We start from the raw sequence: 16,048 nt of genomic DNA on the forward strand, positions 1-16,048 counted from the left end.
CCGGTGGTTAAAAAAACGGGCGAGATTGGAAAACAAGCTTTTGGCACCGGTTCCAGCCAAACCGGTGGCAAATTATCTTTTTGGCACCAGTTCAAACCGGTGCCAAATAAAAAAGATATTTTTTTTTAAAAAAAGGGGAGGGATTTGGCACCGGTTCGGTTCAAACCGGTGCCCATTTAAAAAAAAAACCCGCTCGTATTTCTTCTTCTTCTTTTCTTTCCCCCTGCTTTTCATTTTTGGTTTCCCCTAACTCTCGTTTTCGCCCTTCTCTTAGCTTTGACCACCTTTGAAGTTCCACCTTTCTCCATATCTCTCCTCCATTACGCGTGCTCGTAGTTCTCCATTGAAGTGCATTCTGAGCTTTGTCCATATCACTCCTCCATTACGCGTACTGTTAATTCTCCATTAAAGCGGATTCGAGCTTTCTCACCTCCATTGAAGCAGCTTCGAGGTAAAAATTTGTTTTTGTCCTTTTTAGATTATCGATTTCAGTTTTCGCATTCTAGAGTTTGTCTTTGATTTGATTTTCGAATTTAGGGTTAGTTCTTGTAAACTAGGGTTAGTTTACTACCGCAACCCTCTTAATTTTGATTTGGGTTTTCTGGGTTTGGGTTTCACTTTGGGGTTTTTCTGGATTTGACTTTCGCTTAGGTAGTCAATGGGGAGGCAGTTTCGTGGGGGGTTTAGGGGTTTCGTGGGTGGTTAGGGTGGCTGCGGTGGTCGATTTTGACAACATTTAATTGTCAGTATTTCTTGAAATTATGTAGATCTGTGTTTCTGAGCTTTCAAATTACTAATGTGTAGTGGAGCGAACCTGGGTATGGGATTTAACTCGGGTATTGTGGCGATGCGAAGGTTGGGTATGGTGATGAGTTTGATGATGATGAGGTAAAGGATGTCTCTTGATAATTTTTGTGCATTTTCATGATAATTTGACCCTATTTATATATACCGTACAAAGTATTATCTGAGCTCAAATTTATCAAGTGTTTATTGATGGAGGATTGTGTGTTGCTTGTTGATAAATGGTTGCCAACAATTGTGATCTGTTGCTGGCCAGGGGATGTATTATTGTGATATGTTGTTGTTGCTATTGATGTTGGTGTGTGGCCTGAGTTTCTTGGATTATGTGATGTTACTCTGTGGCCTTAGATTGTAATTCATTTTGTGAATTCTTTGTGTTGATTGTTTGAATGGTTGTGAGGTTGTGTTTGTTGTTGGTTTAGTTTGTTTGGTTCAATTATTCTTCTTGTTTAGTTTGTTATTGGTTTCGATTGATTTGCTTTGCCTGCTTAAGTGTCATTGATTTGTTTCTGCTTTGAATGCGCTAAAATTTGTTGTTGTGGCTAAATTGAAAGATTAATAGCTTGGTTGTTGTCTAGTTGATGGATAGTATATATGAGTGTGGACTGGTGTGAAGCTGCTTCTAAGTGTGCCATACCTTAGTAAAACTTTGTGGATTGATTTGCTGGCCAGGGGATGTATGATTTTGATATGTTGTTGTTGCTATTGATGTTGATGTTATTTGGAATATGTCCCTTGATTAATGTTATTTGGAATATGTTCCTTAATTATGTCCATTGTTTAATGTTGCTTGGAATATGTTCCTTGATTATGTCCCTTGATTAATGTTTCTTGGAATATACTCCTTGACTATGTCCCTTTTTAACTGACCCCTATATAACAAACCAATGCGTTGAGTCCCTTGGCCGTAAATAGTTACACTAGAATAATCCATATGATGAAGGGACTCACTTTCATTGTACAACTTCTCACTATGATTTGCTCCGGTTTGTCCGTTGAGGTAACACAGTTTGAGAAGTTTTTGGATGAAAATAAAACCCCTAATGGATTCATGAATTATTTGCTTTATTTTGATGAAATTTGTGGTTTTTATTGTTGTGTTTGAATAGTCATTGAATGCCAAGCTAAGAGTGTACTGTTGCTTAGGGTATTTTCTCTCTCCCTCTTAAGCTAAGAATCAAAATGCTCACTCTGCTATATTGAGACAGCTGAATTTACTCGAGTAAGATATTCTTTAAACACTCGAGGAAGGGTACTTTAAACAAGGACAGGGACAAAAGATTCTCCATAAAACCCGGAAACACAAAACACAAAACAAGGAACACAAAACAAAAAACACAGCAAGCCCATATACACAGGAGGCCAAAATAACACCTACACACATCTAGCAAACACACAATAAAAAAACAGCACCCAATCAAAAACAGACCAGCAGCCCACCAAAACAGCAGCACCATCCCACACCACTACTGCTCAGAACCCAAACAACAGCCCAACCAGTACAGAGCAGACACAAGCAAGTCCTGTAGGAAAACAGGAAGACAGAAAACACCAGCTGAGCATAAAGTCAAAGGAGACAGACTCTAAATCCATGAGCAGCAGCTCCTAGCAATTCCTGACAAAGACAACAATCTACACAGAAAACAGACACATCTGCATTACCACCAAGAACCAGCCTAGAAAGATAGCAGCTCAGCATCACAGCTCCCCAGAAAACCAGCAACATGGCTGCAAAAGGAAAACAAACAGCAGCACAGTATTATCAACATAGCAAACTTCTTAACAAACTAGAACAAGATCCATCATACACAACTGAAACCAGAACCACTAAGACTACAGGCAGTTTGTAGGGATATTGTGCTTCAGTTTATGAACCCATTTGCAGTGCTCTCTCTTCTAGGTCTTCTCAATAAGTTGTTGAAACCTGCACGAAACCTCAATACAGATGGCCTGACAAAGTTTTATAGGAATAATAACAGCCTTATTCCAGAACGCATGATTTCTAGCAAACCATACATGGTACACACATGCACTCAGGGCTGCTAGGATTGCTTGACTGGAATTTCACCAGTAATCAGTGGAGATGGTAACAGTTTGTTTGAGAATCTGTCCTTTCTGGTTTAAATTTCTGTTTTTCATGATGTACTAGTCAGCATTCAACTGAAATCTCAAGTGTTTTTTCTATTTCTTTTTTTTTTTTTTTTTTTTTGGTTTTTTAAAGTGTAATATTACAAGTTATTGAAGAAAATATATGTGTTTTATGTATATTATGATTATATATATGTATTTGGTACAATTTAAGTGAAAAAAATGAAAAAAAAAATTTATTTTAATTTTTTTTGGGCATTTTTAGCACCGGTTTTGAAAAAGAACTAGTTCCAAAAGTTTTTTTTTAAAATTTTTTTGGGGACTTTTGGCACCGTTTCTAAGTCAAAATCGGTTCCTATTGTATTGAAATAAAAAAAAAAGCGCACCATGGGTAATTGGCACCGGTTAACCGGTGCCAAAGAGGGTATCTGGCACCGGTTAATCGGTGCCAAATCTTTAAATAGCCACCAGTTTTGAACCGGTGCCAAATCTTCAGAGATTTAGCATCCCTCAAATACTCAACGGTTCAAAACCGGTGCCCATAGGGTGGTTTGAATCGGTGCCTATTTATGTTTTTCGCCTAGTGTAATCCTGCCCTACCTGAAATAAAAACTATGTTAGCCAATATGCAGAAGCAGATGTAGAGTAAGGATGCGCAAATTAATTCATTAATCTCATAATAAAATTATAGGTAATCAAATTGCGTTGATTTCCTCTACTTTGCAAACTTAGCAGCAGGGAGCCCTTCCATCATAGCCAGTACAACCAACTAATCATGTGAATGCAATCTTTTTGCAAAGTGGTTCAAAATACGATAGGCCATCTATGCCCAAAAATGATGAACTCATCATTACAGATATTGTTGTTCTTGATAATTTTGTTCCTAATACTATAAGGCCCCAAGGTAAAACTAACTCTTCTGATGATAAATTGCAGGGTAAAATTCAAGATAAGATCTCAAAAATACAGAGACTTGACGTTAAACTACCATTCACAAATCGTCACCTTAAGAGTAAGTTAGATAAGCAGTTTGGTAAGTTTTCTAGAGGTTGTCAAAAATTTGCAAGTAACAGTTCATTTCACAGAGTTACTTACACAATTTCCTGCATATGCTAAATTTATGAAAGATATTTTGACTAGGAAGAGAGCCTTTAATGAGGTAGAGACTGTAGCTTTCACTGAAGAATGTAGTGCAATACTACAAAATAAATCTCCACCTAAGTCAAAGGATCCTGGTAGTTTTTCTATACCTTGTCATATTGGTAATCTTTTCATTGATAAAACATTATGTGATTTGGGTGCTAGTGTTAGCGTCATGCCATCATCTTTGTGCTCCAAGATTAATATGGGAGATAAAGTTACTAATATAACTCTACAAATGGCCGACCATTCTGTTAAATACCCCTAGGTATTTTAGAGGATGTTCCCATTAGAGTTGGTAAATTTTTTATTCTCGTAGACTTTGTTGTTCTTGACATGGAGGAAGATACATAATTCTCTATTATATTAGGTAGACCTTTCCTTCACACTACAGGGGCCATAATTGATGTCAAAAATGGAAAACTCACTCTTTCTGTTGGGGATGATAACATCACCTTTAATTTAGAGAGAGTCATAAGAGGACCTATGCTAGAGGAAAACATGTTGCAGTATTTATGTTATTGATGTTATATGCCATGATAGCTTACCCCAAGTTCTCGCAAGAGATCCCTTGGAGGAAGTACTATGTTGTGATTATACTGCAGGGGATGCTGATATATGGAGTAAAGAGCACTAGGCGAAAAACATAAATAGGCACCAGTTCAAACCACCCTATGGGCATCGGTTTTGAACCGTTGAGTAATTGGCACCGGTTCAAAACTGGTGGCTATTTAAAGATTTGGCACCGGTTAAGCGGTGCCAATTATCCATGGCGTGCTTTTTTTTTTTTTTTATTTTTTTATTTTTATTTTTTTATTTCAATACAATAGGCACCGGTTTTGACTTAGAATCGATGCCAAAAGTCCCCAAAAAAATTTAAAAAAAAAACTTTTGGCACCGGTTCTTTCCAAAATCGGTGCCAAAAATGCCCAAAAAAAATAAACAATTTTTTTTTTTTTTTTTTTTTTTTTTTTTTTTTTTTTTTTTTGTTTTGCATTTTTTGCACTTAAATTGTACCAAATACTTATATATAATCATAATATACATAAAACACATATTTTCTTCAATAACTTGTAATATTACACTTTAAAAAACTTTAAAAAAAAACACCTGAGATTTCAATTGAATGCTGACTAGTACATCATGAAAAACAGAAATTTAAACCAGAAAGGACAGATTCTAACACAAACTGTTACCATCTCCACTGGTCACTGGTGAAATTCCAGTCAAGCAATCCTAGCAGGCTTGAGTGCATGTGTGTACCATGTATGGTTTGCTAGAAATCATGCGTTCTGGCATAAGGCTGTTATTATTCCTATAAAACTTTGTCAGGCCATCTGTATTGAGGTTTCGTGCAGGTTTCAACATCTTATTGAGAAGACCTGGAAGAGAGAGCACTGCAAATGGGTTCATAAACTAAAGCACAATATCCCCACGAACTGCCTGTAGTCTTAGTGGTTCTGGTTTCAGTTGTACGTGTATGATGGATCTTGTTCTGGTTTGTTGAGAGGTTTGCTGTGTTGATACTACTGTGCTGCTGTCTGTTTTCCTTTTCCAACCATGTTACTTGTTTTCTAGGGAGCTGTGATGCTGAGCTGAAATGTGTCTATTTTATGTGTAGGCTGCTGTCTCTGTCAGGACTTGCTGGGAGCTGTTGCTCATGGATTTAGAGTCTGTCTCCTTCCTACAAGGCTTGCTGGTGTCTTCTCTGTACTGGTTGGGCTGCTGTTTGGGTTCTGAGCAGTAGTGGTGTGGGATGGTGCTGCTGTTTTGATTAGGTGCTGTTTTTTTATGGTGTGTTTGCTAGTTGTGTGTAGGTGTTATTTTGGCCTCCTGTGTATATGGGCTTGCTGTGTTTTTTGTTTTGTGTTCCTTGTTTTGTGTTTTGTGTTTCCGGGTTTAATGGAGAATCTTTTGTCCCGGTCCTTGTTTAAAGTATCCTTCCTCGAGTGTTTAAAGAATATCGTACTCGAGTAAATTCAGCTGTCTCAATATAGCAGAGTGAGCATTTTGATTCTTAGCTTAAGAGGGAGAGAGAAAATACCCTAAGCAACAGTACACTCTTAGCTTGGCATTCAATGACTATTCAAACACAACAACAAAAACCACAAATTTCATCAAAATAAAGCAAATAATTCATGAATCCATTAGGGGTTTCATTTTCATCCAATCTTCTCAAACTGTGTTACCTCAACGGACAAACCGGAGCAAATCACAGTGAGAAGCTGTACGATGAAAGTGAGTCCCTTCATCATATGGATTATCCTAGTGTAACTATTTACGGCCAAGGGACTCAACGCATTGGTTTGTTATATAGGGGTCAGTTAAAAAGGGACATAGTCAAGGAGTATATTCCATCAACATTAATCAAGGGACATAATCAAGGAACATATTCCAAGCAACATTAAATAATGGACATAATTAAGGGACATATTCCAAATAACATTAATCAAGGGACATTAAAAAGGGACATAATCCAAGAAACTCAGGCTACACACCAACATCAATAGCAACAACAACATATCACAATCATACATCCCCTGGCCTCTTCCCAAGATGACTTCACCACCTCTTTGTTCCCTTCATCGAGGAGCCAATAAGTTTCAAACCTAGAGTCCGAGGCAGCAACAACAACAACACTTTGGGCAGCAACAACAACAACACATTGGGCAGCAAAAAAACAGAGTGCAAGCAAGCAACAACAATACATTGTATAGAGCAATCAAGGGACATTAAAAAGGGACATAATCCAAGAAACTCAGGACACACACCAACATCAATAACAACAACAACATATCACAATCATACGTCTCCTGGCCAGCAAATCAATCCACAAAGTTTTACTAAGGTATGGCACACATAGAAGCAGCTTCACACTAGTCCACACTCATATATACTATCCATCAACTGGACAACAACCAAGCTATTAATCTTTCAATTAAGCCACAATAACAAATTTTAGCGCATTCAAAGCAGAAACAAATCAATAACACTTGAGCAGGCAAAGCAGATCAATCGAAACCAATAACAATCTAAACAAGAAGACTAATTGAACTAAACAAACTAAACCAACAACAAACACAACCTCACAACCATTCAAACAATCAACACAAAGAATTCACAAAATGAATTACAATCTAAGGCCATAGAGTAATATCACATAATCCAAGAAACTCAGGCCACACACCAACATCAATAGGAACAACAACATATTACAATTATACATCCCCTGACCAGCAACATATCACAGTTGCTGGCAACCATTTATCAACAAGCAACACACAACCCTCCATCAACAAACACTTGATAAATTTGGGCTCAGATAATACTTTGTACGGTATTTATAATTAAAGTCAGATTATCATGAAAATGTAGAAAAATTATCAAGAGACATCCTTTACCTCATCATCATCAAACTTATCACCATACCCAACCTTCGCATCGCCACAATACCTGGGTTAAATCCCATACCCAGGTTCGCTCCACTACACATCAGTAATTTGAAAGCTTAGAAACACAGATCTACATAATTTCAAGAAATACTGACAATTAAATGTTGTCAAAATCGACCACCGCAGCCACCCTGACCACCCACGAAACCCCTAAACCCCCCACGAAACTGCCTCCCCATTGACTACTTAAACGAAAGTCAAATCCAGAAAAACCCCAAAGTGAAACCTAAACCCAGAAAACCCAAATCGAAATTAACAGGGTTACGGTGGTAAACTAACCCTAGTTTACAAGAACTAACCCTAAATTCAAAAAATCAAATCAACGACAAACCCTAGATTGCGAAAACTGAAATCGATAATCTAAAAAGGACAAAAACAAAATTTTACCTCAAAGCTACTTCAATGGAGGTGAGAAAGCTCGAATCCGCTTTAATGGAGAATTAACAATACGCGTAGTGGAGGAGTGATATGGACAAAGCTCAGAATGCGCTTCAATGGAGAACTACGAGCACGCGTAATGGAGGAGAGATATAGAGAAAGGTGGAACTTTAGAGGTGGTCGAAGCTAAGAGAAGGGCGAAAATGAGAGTTAGGGAAAACCGAAAATGAAAAGTTGGGGGAAAGAAAAGAAGAAGAAGAAATACGAGCGATTTTTTTTTTTTTTTTTTTTTTTTTTTTTTTTTTTTTTTTTTTAAATGGGCACCGGTTTGAACCGAACTGGTGCCAAAACCCTTTCTCCCCCTTTTTTTTTAAAAAATATCTTTTTTATTTGGCACCAAAAAGATAATTTGCCACCGGTTTGGCTGGAACCGGTGCCAAAAGCTTGTTTTCCAATCCCGCCCGTTTCTTTAACCCCCGGTTTTCAAAAACCGGTGCCAAAGGTGGGGTGCCTTTGTCATTTTATCTACTAGTGGAGGTGGATGAAATTGAGCAAGCTCTAGAAAATGAGCAACTTAGCCCTGATGACAATGATAAGGTAGAAAATTTAATTTAAGATTCGTACTCTGCGGAGGTAAAGAAACCTGAACTTAAACCTCTTCCTTCTTATTTATAATATGCATTCTTGGATGAGCAAGAACCACACCCTGTGATCATTGGATCAATCATGTATGCCATGATATGTACTAGGCTGGATGTATCGTATGCCTTGAGTGTTACGAGCCGATACCAATCAGACCCAGGAGAGGTGCATTAGACTGCGACCAAGAATATCCTAAAGTACATGAAAAGGAACAAGGATAAATTTCTAGTCTATGGTGGGAGTAATGATTTGGTTGTTGAAGGTTATACTGACGCAAGATTCCAGACTGACAGAGACGACTTCAAGTCACAATCAGGATATGTGCTCTGTCATAATGGAGGAGAGTTTAGTTAGAAGAGTGCTAAGCAACGCACAACTCTAGACTCTACAACTGAAGCCAAATACTTGGCAACTTCGGAAGCAGGTAAGGAGGCAATTTGGGTTCGTAAATTCGTTGGTGAACCTGGTGTTGTCCCCTCAATAAAGGGACCAATAGACCTCTACTGTGATAATAGTGGGCTTATTGCTCAGGCTAGGGAGCCAAGGGAGCATCAGAAAGTCAAACATGTCATGAGGCGATTTCACATGATAAGGGAATGGAAGTCCAAGGGTGAAATCAGAATTTGCAAGATTGGAACGGACGACAATGTAGCCGATCCACTCACTAAACCTTTGCCTCAAGTGAAACAGAACAAGCACGTTAAGGCAATGGGAATCAAGCACAATGGAGATTGGCTTTGAATTCCCTATATGTGTGTTTTAATTAAGTTGTGGAGATCTTAATGTAAAACACCATGCTAAAACCATTCATTTATGGAGTAATTTAATTTTTTCTATAAATTATTATTCCATTTCTATTTAATTGTAGTTTAGAATTAAATAGTGAGTCCATTCGATTTGAAATTCAAAATAGGGTGTCAAGGCCATGTCTTGGATAAAGAAACACCCATTAAGTGAATGTTGAATATCATATCGAAATCATCCCTAATCGAGGTCATTTGAAAGTTGGACAACTAATGACCGCATGAGATTAGTGTGTAGTATGATTTGCATCACCGTTTTTTGTGCTATAAGGACATGATTATCATAAATCATTTGCACAGGTATTAGTTTGGAACTATACCAGATCAACCTATGAGAATACTTTAAGATATTTGACAATCATCATAAGTATATCGCTCATTATAGCTATTAGAACCTCTTTCCTCGACCATGAGTATTATAAGTTCTCTTGTTTGAGTACTAGTCCATTTTGATGTTGTCAAACTTCTGCTGTAAATGGGGATTATTACGGTAACACTCGGATGGCTAGGTCCTCTTAGTAAGGGAATCAAATAATGCAAGACTGGGAATGTCCCCCTATTAAAAATAGGGAACATGTCTTTGTTGTTTACAAGGCCTCTCGAAGAGCGTGATTGTGAAAATGCATGGTCGTGCTCAGATGGATTTTAGAAATCATCTGCTTATTGACAGTCAAACTCGGAAATTGAGAAACACTTCTGGACGTAATAAGAACGATGAAGAATCTTACCTTATAATTCATGAAGAGACATTAAGTGACATAGGAAATTGCTATACACTAATAGTGCACTTGTCCGGAAGGACAAGTGGGAGATTGAAAGGAATGGTGTCCTTCCAACAAGTGTATTATTCCGATAGAGGGTTTGAAATTATTAGAAAGCTAATTATTCAGTGAGGTCAAGTGATCGAAATGCCTAGCTGGAGGTCACTTCCGATTAGTAATATTAATGCATAATTAATAGTACAGCTTAATCTTGACTGAACCCTTTAGGTCACACCCAATCGAGTAACTGAACTGAAACGAAAAATTAATTTGAATAATTAAATGAGTCATTAGAGTATTACGAACAAAGACGTCGGATATCGAGCTTAGAGTGCCGAAACCGAGCATCATAAGTCGAGTCAAATTTAGGATTCGACGAGACAAGAAATCAAGTAAACGAAAAGTTTAAGCTAAGTTGTAGCTTCGCATTTTCCTAGTCATGCGAAGGCTAGGCTAACATAGGGCACCAACCGCAATGCATTGCTGTGTTGCAAGACAAGCATGCATGTGCTTGCTAGGCTTAGGCTTGCTGGCCCAACATACTTGCGGGGCAAGTGCGCCAGGCCTGACGCAAGCTAGCACCAGCACGCACCGAAGAATCGCTGGGCTAGCAGGGGCGTGGTAGCAGCTCGCTCATGGGGGAAGCAACGCCTAGCTAGCATGCTAGGCCATGCAAGCGGAAAAGCTGCACAGCATGAGGCCCAGCACGCAAATTGCCCTGTGCATGGGCTGGCTGTGTCGCACAGCAAGGCTGGTAGCCAGCCAGGCCTTGTGCCAATGCCCAGCCAAAACACTTGCGTGTGGGAGCTTGTGCGTGTGGGAGCTTATGCGTGTAGGAGCTTGTGTATGTGGGTTTGCTTGGGGAGAAAGGGGAGGGTGGTCCCCCCCTTGTGGTCCTCACCTAACCCCTTACTCACCACTTGACACTTGTCGTTTGTTGATTCATTTGCATTTCAATTTGATTTTTGAATTAAATTAAATTGAATAAAATGCATTTTACCAACTTTCCTACATCGATGGGAGATTGGAATTCAAGGGCTCCCTTACCTATAAATACCAATCATTTGGCATTGGGAAGAGACACTTGAGTTGTGAACTTTAAGGGATCTCCAAGAAGAGAAAACCTTAGTTCTAATACTCTAAGTTCTTTTGGTCTAGCCCCGACTAAGCTTCGGGGTAGGGGCCATTCGGGTCGGGTCTCGAGGGTGAGAGCCGTTGGAGGCTTGCGCATTTTCGGAGCTTTACACTTTCAAGTTCGAGCTCTAAAAGGAGGGAAGCACGCATCAAGGGTATGATCGTCTTTCTATCTCTCTTTGTTAATTAATTATGTGATTGTTAATTAATATGCATGTTTAGTTACTTTAATTTGTGTGCGGATTTTGGGAGGGTTTCATTCCACGTAGTGTTGGAAACTACGAAACCCAACAAATGGGAACACCCTAATGGACTTAAGCTATTTGTGAGGTCTCCAATGGATCCAACCAACACATAGTGTGAGTCGGCCCAATGAGTTATGGTGGATAGTGCATAGGGAACCAGGGAGGAGAGATCGGGCTTTTAGATTACCTAACCCCGCTATGACCAAGTTTGATAAGGTTAAGGCTTCTTACACTTATGTTATTGAAAATGAAGGGGAAGCTCGGGAAGCCCCTCAACCCCAACCTCACATTCCCAACATCCCTTCCTTTGCACATGTCCCCCATATTGACCCTAATGCACCATATGTCTTCACCGCCTTTAGGGGCCAACTTGATAGGATTGAGCAAGGGCATGGATGGGTAGAAGGGATAGTTCGGTCCCTTGATAGAAGGGTAGGGTACTTGGAAAGGAACCACGGGAGGGGTTTGTTTCCCATGTATGATGACTATGCACGACGTAGTGCTATTCCCCTCGAGGCAATGCTCTCGGATTGGTTCCAACCCCCTCAAGGAGGATACTCCACCTCGGACGTCCATGAGACTTATGTAGACTATTATTCTGTTTATGGTTATGGGGCTGATGTTCCTTTTGGGGGGTTAGGTGCGAATGTGGATCCTAACTATTTTGCAGGTGGTTCGGGTCAGGAGATGCCGATTCTAGCCATGGAGGAGGTAGTATACTAGGATGGAGGAGGATGATGATGATGAGTAGCTTCTTATGGCTACACTCCCAAGTCAATGAGGGCATTGCTTGATTTGGCTTGGGGGGAGATGATTTGTATATATGGTATTCTTTCTCTCCTTTCTCCTTTTATTGCTTTAAAAAAAAAACAAAACAAAAGTATGTTCCAATGAAAGATAAGTTAAATCATGCTTCCCTGTGCCCCTTGATGAAATTGTTTGGAAAATTGTTTAAACTCTTGGTATATGATGATGAACATTGTGGATTAGTTGGTCATGATTTGATGTTTGATTGCCTTGAAATCTTAACATGCGTCAATTTTTCCCAACTACTTGTGAATATAATGCTTGACTAGTTGATTTGGTGAGGAATGTGTGTTAGTTCCTGGTATGTCAATGAAGTTGAGTATTGGGTTTTAACTTTGAGTAATGTTTATATGGCTTCTTATTACGCACATTGAGGAGGAAGAAGGCGTTTATTCTTTTAGGTGACCTTCAGATTATATTAGATACATTTATTCCCTTCTTGCTATCCATATTGTTGCTTTTGCCCTATTTATTATTTGTAACCACATTACAAGTCTGTTTAAGCCCAATTAGTTACTAGTCCCAAGCTTAGCTTTGGGGAGCTAATAGTGAGTGAGGTGAAGGTTGTAGTATGCTTATAATTTGCACAATTTGGGTGGAATTGAGAAGTTATTTGTTGTTCTTATTTTGTGGATTGGAAAAAATTCAAAACGGTGTTCAAAAGTTGAAAAAATTCCAATGTGAGGTAAAAAGAAAAAAAGAGCAAAAGAAAAAAAAATTGTTTCAATGTTCAAGTGTTCTAATCGGAGGTTGCTCAAGGGAAAAAAAAATCATGTTCAAAGAGAAAAAGAAGAGAAATTTCAAAGTTTGTTTGGCTAACTCAAGTTCTATATTTTCATATTTGTATGAGTGAAATCGTAAGTGTTGGAAAATTTGTGAAATATTGGATTGGTTGTATGGTGAATTTTGGTGGAGTTGAGTTGTGTTGGAGATGATTTGGTCATTATTTATTTTTGGTCTTGGTTTTGTTTGTTAGGATTTTGGCTCCCTTAAGCATGACTTTATTCCCACATTTTCCAAAAATTTTATCCTACCTTTCACCTTAACCTTACATTACAAGCTTTAAAGACCTTATGACGTTTGTACATAGAGTTGTATGAATTTGAAATTAGTTGTTTATCAATGCAAAGAATTATTTGACATATTCCGAGTCGACTATTAGGTTGAGTGTATGTCTTCCAAACACACGAGTGTTGTGAGGGAGGGCATTTTTCACATTTAAGGGGTTGGGTTGGAGAGCGATCGAGTACATCTTTTACTCGCCACATAAATGATAGTTGAGTGTGTAAACACTAGTCTTGAATTCTATATTCTCTTTTGGATTGCTCTATTTGGCAATTGTTAGGGAAGATTGGTACATGTTTGTTAGATTTGCTTTGAGTTGTAATGTTGGTTTGAAATGAATTTAGGGTAAAGATTTGATTTTTTTGTTCATTGCTTAGCTTAGGGATAAGTAAAGGTTTGGTTCGGGAGAGTTTGATATGTGTATTTTATATGCTATTTTATCCCCCGTCCCATGGTCATTTTTTTGTGCATATTTGAGCTCTTCAGAGCTATTTTTTGTACTAATGTGTGGTTTCGAGTGTTTTGTAGAGTTGACATTTATTTTATATGTGTGAAGAGGGTAGCCCGTCGTTGGGGATCCCACTTACTCTATGCCCATGGCCCTTTAAAAGCTTAGGACTTTACACTTTTTAAGGTGTGTTAGGATTTAAATTCCCGACTGTTTGGGGGACCTTGAATTAGAATTGTTTCTATCATTACACTTTTTTTTTATAAGAAACCAATAGAGAGTCGCCAATGAGTTTTAGGAAAACTTATAAACCTCGTTCATTTCTTTCTCCCAAGTAGAGTTCAAGGGATATTTATCATGAATCACAAGTCTGCCCATGCTCAAATTGGTCTACTTGCACCAGAAATGAGTTCGGGAGCGAGGGTACTAAGATTACGTTCCCTTTTGAGGGGAATCGCCATCCTAGCCCTAGCGCGGCCTCTACTAGCTCTTCCTTTTTCACAATTTCATTACCAAACAATATATGCAACGTGATTCCTAAAACTAAGTTAGTTGATTTTATTTACACGCGTCAATCACATAAGGATTACATCACAATGAATGTCGTTATTCTTATTTAATTCCAATTCGTGAAAGAACAATAATAACCAGCTAAACCCAGGAAACTACAAATCTCAGTCACATTAGTGGGTCTTGGCTAATCCATCACTGCTTGAATTTTTGAGGGATCTTCATTAATTCCTTCCTTTGAGATGATATGACCTAAAAGGAGACCTCTTTCCTCCAAAAGTCACATTTTGACAATTTCGCGTACTTCTTTTTTCTCAAAGTTTCCAAAACTACATGCAAATGTTGCTCGTGATCCTCAGGGGTTTCGGAATACACCAAGATGTCATCAATAAATACAACAACAAATTGATCAAGATAGGGTTTTATAACTCGGTTCATAAGGTCCATAATCATTGCAGGGGCATTAGTCAACCCTAATGGCATGACTGTAAACTCATAATGGCCATAACATGTCCTAAAAGCTGTCTTTGGTATGTCTTTCTACGCGATCTTCAATTGATGATATCCCGATCGCAAGTATATCTTAGAAAATGTCTCAGCACCTTTCAATTGGTCAAAGAGGTCATTTATACGAGGCAATGGGTATTTATTCTCGATAGTGACTTGGTTCAACTCTCTTTAATCAATACACAACCTCAAACCCCATATTTCTCTTTCACAAATAACACTTGGGCTCCCCATGGTGACACACTAGGTCAAATGTATCCCTTATTCAACAATTCTTATATTTCTCCTTCAATTCCTTCATTTCAGCAGGGGCCATACAATAAGGGGCCTTAGAGATAGGTGCAGTCCCTAGAATCAAATCTATGGTGAACTCAACTTCTCTCTCAGGAGGCATCTCCGGAATATCCTCGGGAAACACATCAGGAAACTCCCTAACTATTGGAATTTCATCCAATTGACTCTCTTTTAGTTCTAAATTTTGGATTTGCCACAAAAAGGCTTTATATCCCTTTCTAAGGTATTTATGCATGGTTAATGCTGATATAATTTTTACTCCAGGTTTAACCACAATACCTTAATAGGTGATTTTATTACCTTTTGGCCCTCTCAAAACAAATTTTTGATCAAGACATTCAATATGAGCCTTATATTTCCCCAACTAATCCATGCCTAGAATAACATCTAAGTCATCTAGGTTGAACTCTATAAGGTTTATTAGGAGATTAGTCCCACTAATATTTATTGACACATCCTTATAAAGTTTTCTACATGCCACTACCTCCCCAGTTGGAATAAATATCTGAGTAGATATATGAGAAGAAGGTTCTAAACCTAGATTCTTAACTAGGGAAGATGATATAAATGAAAGAGAAGCTTTAGAGTAAAAAAGCACATATGAAGGGGTAGTATTCGCAAGAAATGTACCGGTTACGACGTTAGCTTTTCCATTAGCCTGAGCTTGGTTCATAACAAATATTCTTCCTCGGTTAACATTATTCCCTTGATCGCCAATGCTATTTGGAGTAGACGAAGCCTTATTGATGCCATTTTGAGTAGCTTGGTTTCTGAAAGAATTCCCTTGGTTCCCATCATTAACTTGCCTCCTTTGCCCTTGACCTTATTGACCTCCATTATGCTTGTGGTAGCACTCAAATTCCCGATGTCCTCATTTTTTACACCCAAAGCACTAAACTAGGTTACCCTTACAGTCAACTCTTGGATGGTTATTGCTACACTGCTTGCAATAATAATGCCTCTATTGTCT

General features: G+C 38.5%; 1 long non-coding RNA gene across 1 annotated transcript; it reads right to left on the reverse strand.

Moving 5' to 3' along the window:
- Positions 1-546: 546 nt before the first annotated feature.
- Positions 547-8,119, reverse strand: LOC110727222. Its single transcript, XR_002512506.1, has 3 exons — positions 7,872-8,119; positions 7,434-7,517; positions 547-2,532 (listed from the first exon to the last, which is right to left on the reverse strand). It is a non-coding gene; the product is annotated as an uncharacterized LOC110727222 (long non-coding RNA).
- Between the last annotated feature and the right edge of the window lie 7,929 nt (positions 8,120-16,048).

The sequence above is a fragment of the Chenopodium quinoa genome, unplaced genomic scaffold (assembly GCF_001683475.1).
Source record: "Chenopodium quinoa cultivar QQ74 unplaced genomic scaffold, ASM168347v1, whole genome shotgun sequence".
Classification (NCBI taxonomy): domain Eukaryota; kingdom Viridiplantae; phylum Streptophyta; class Magnoliopsida; order Caryophyllales; family Amaranthaceae; genus Chenopodium; species Chenopodium quinoa.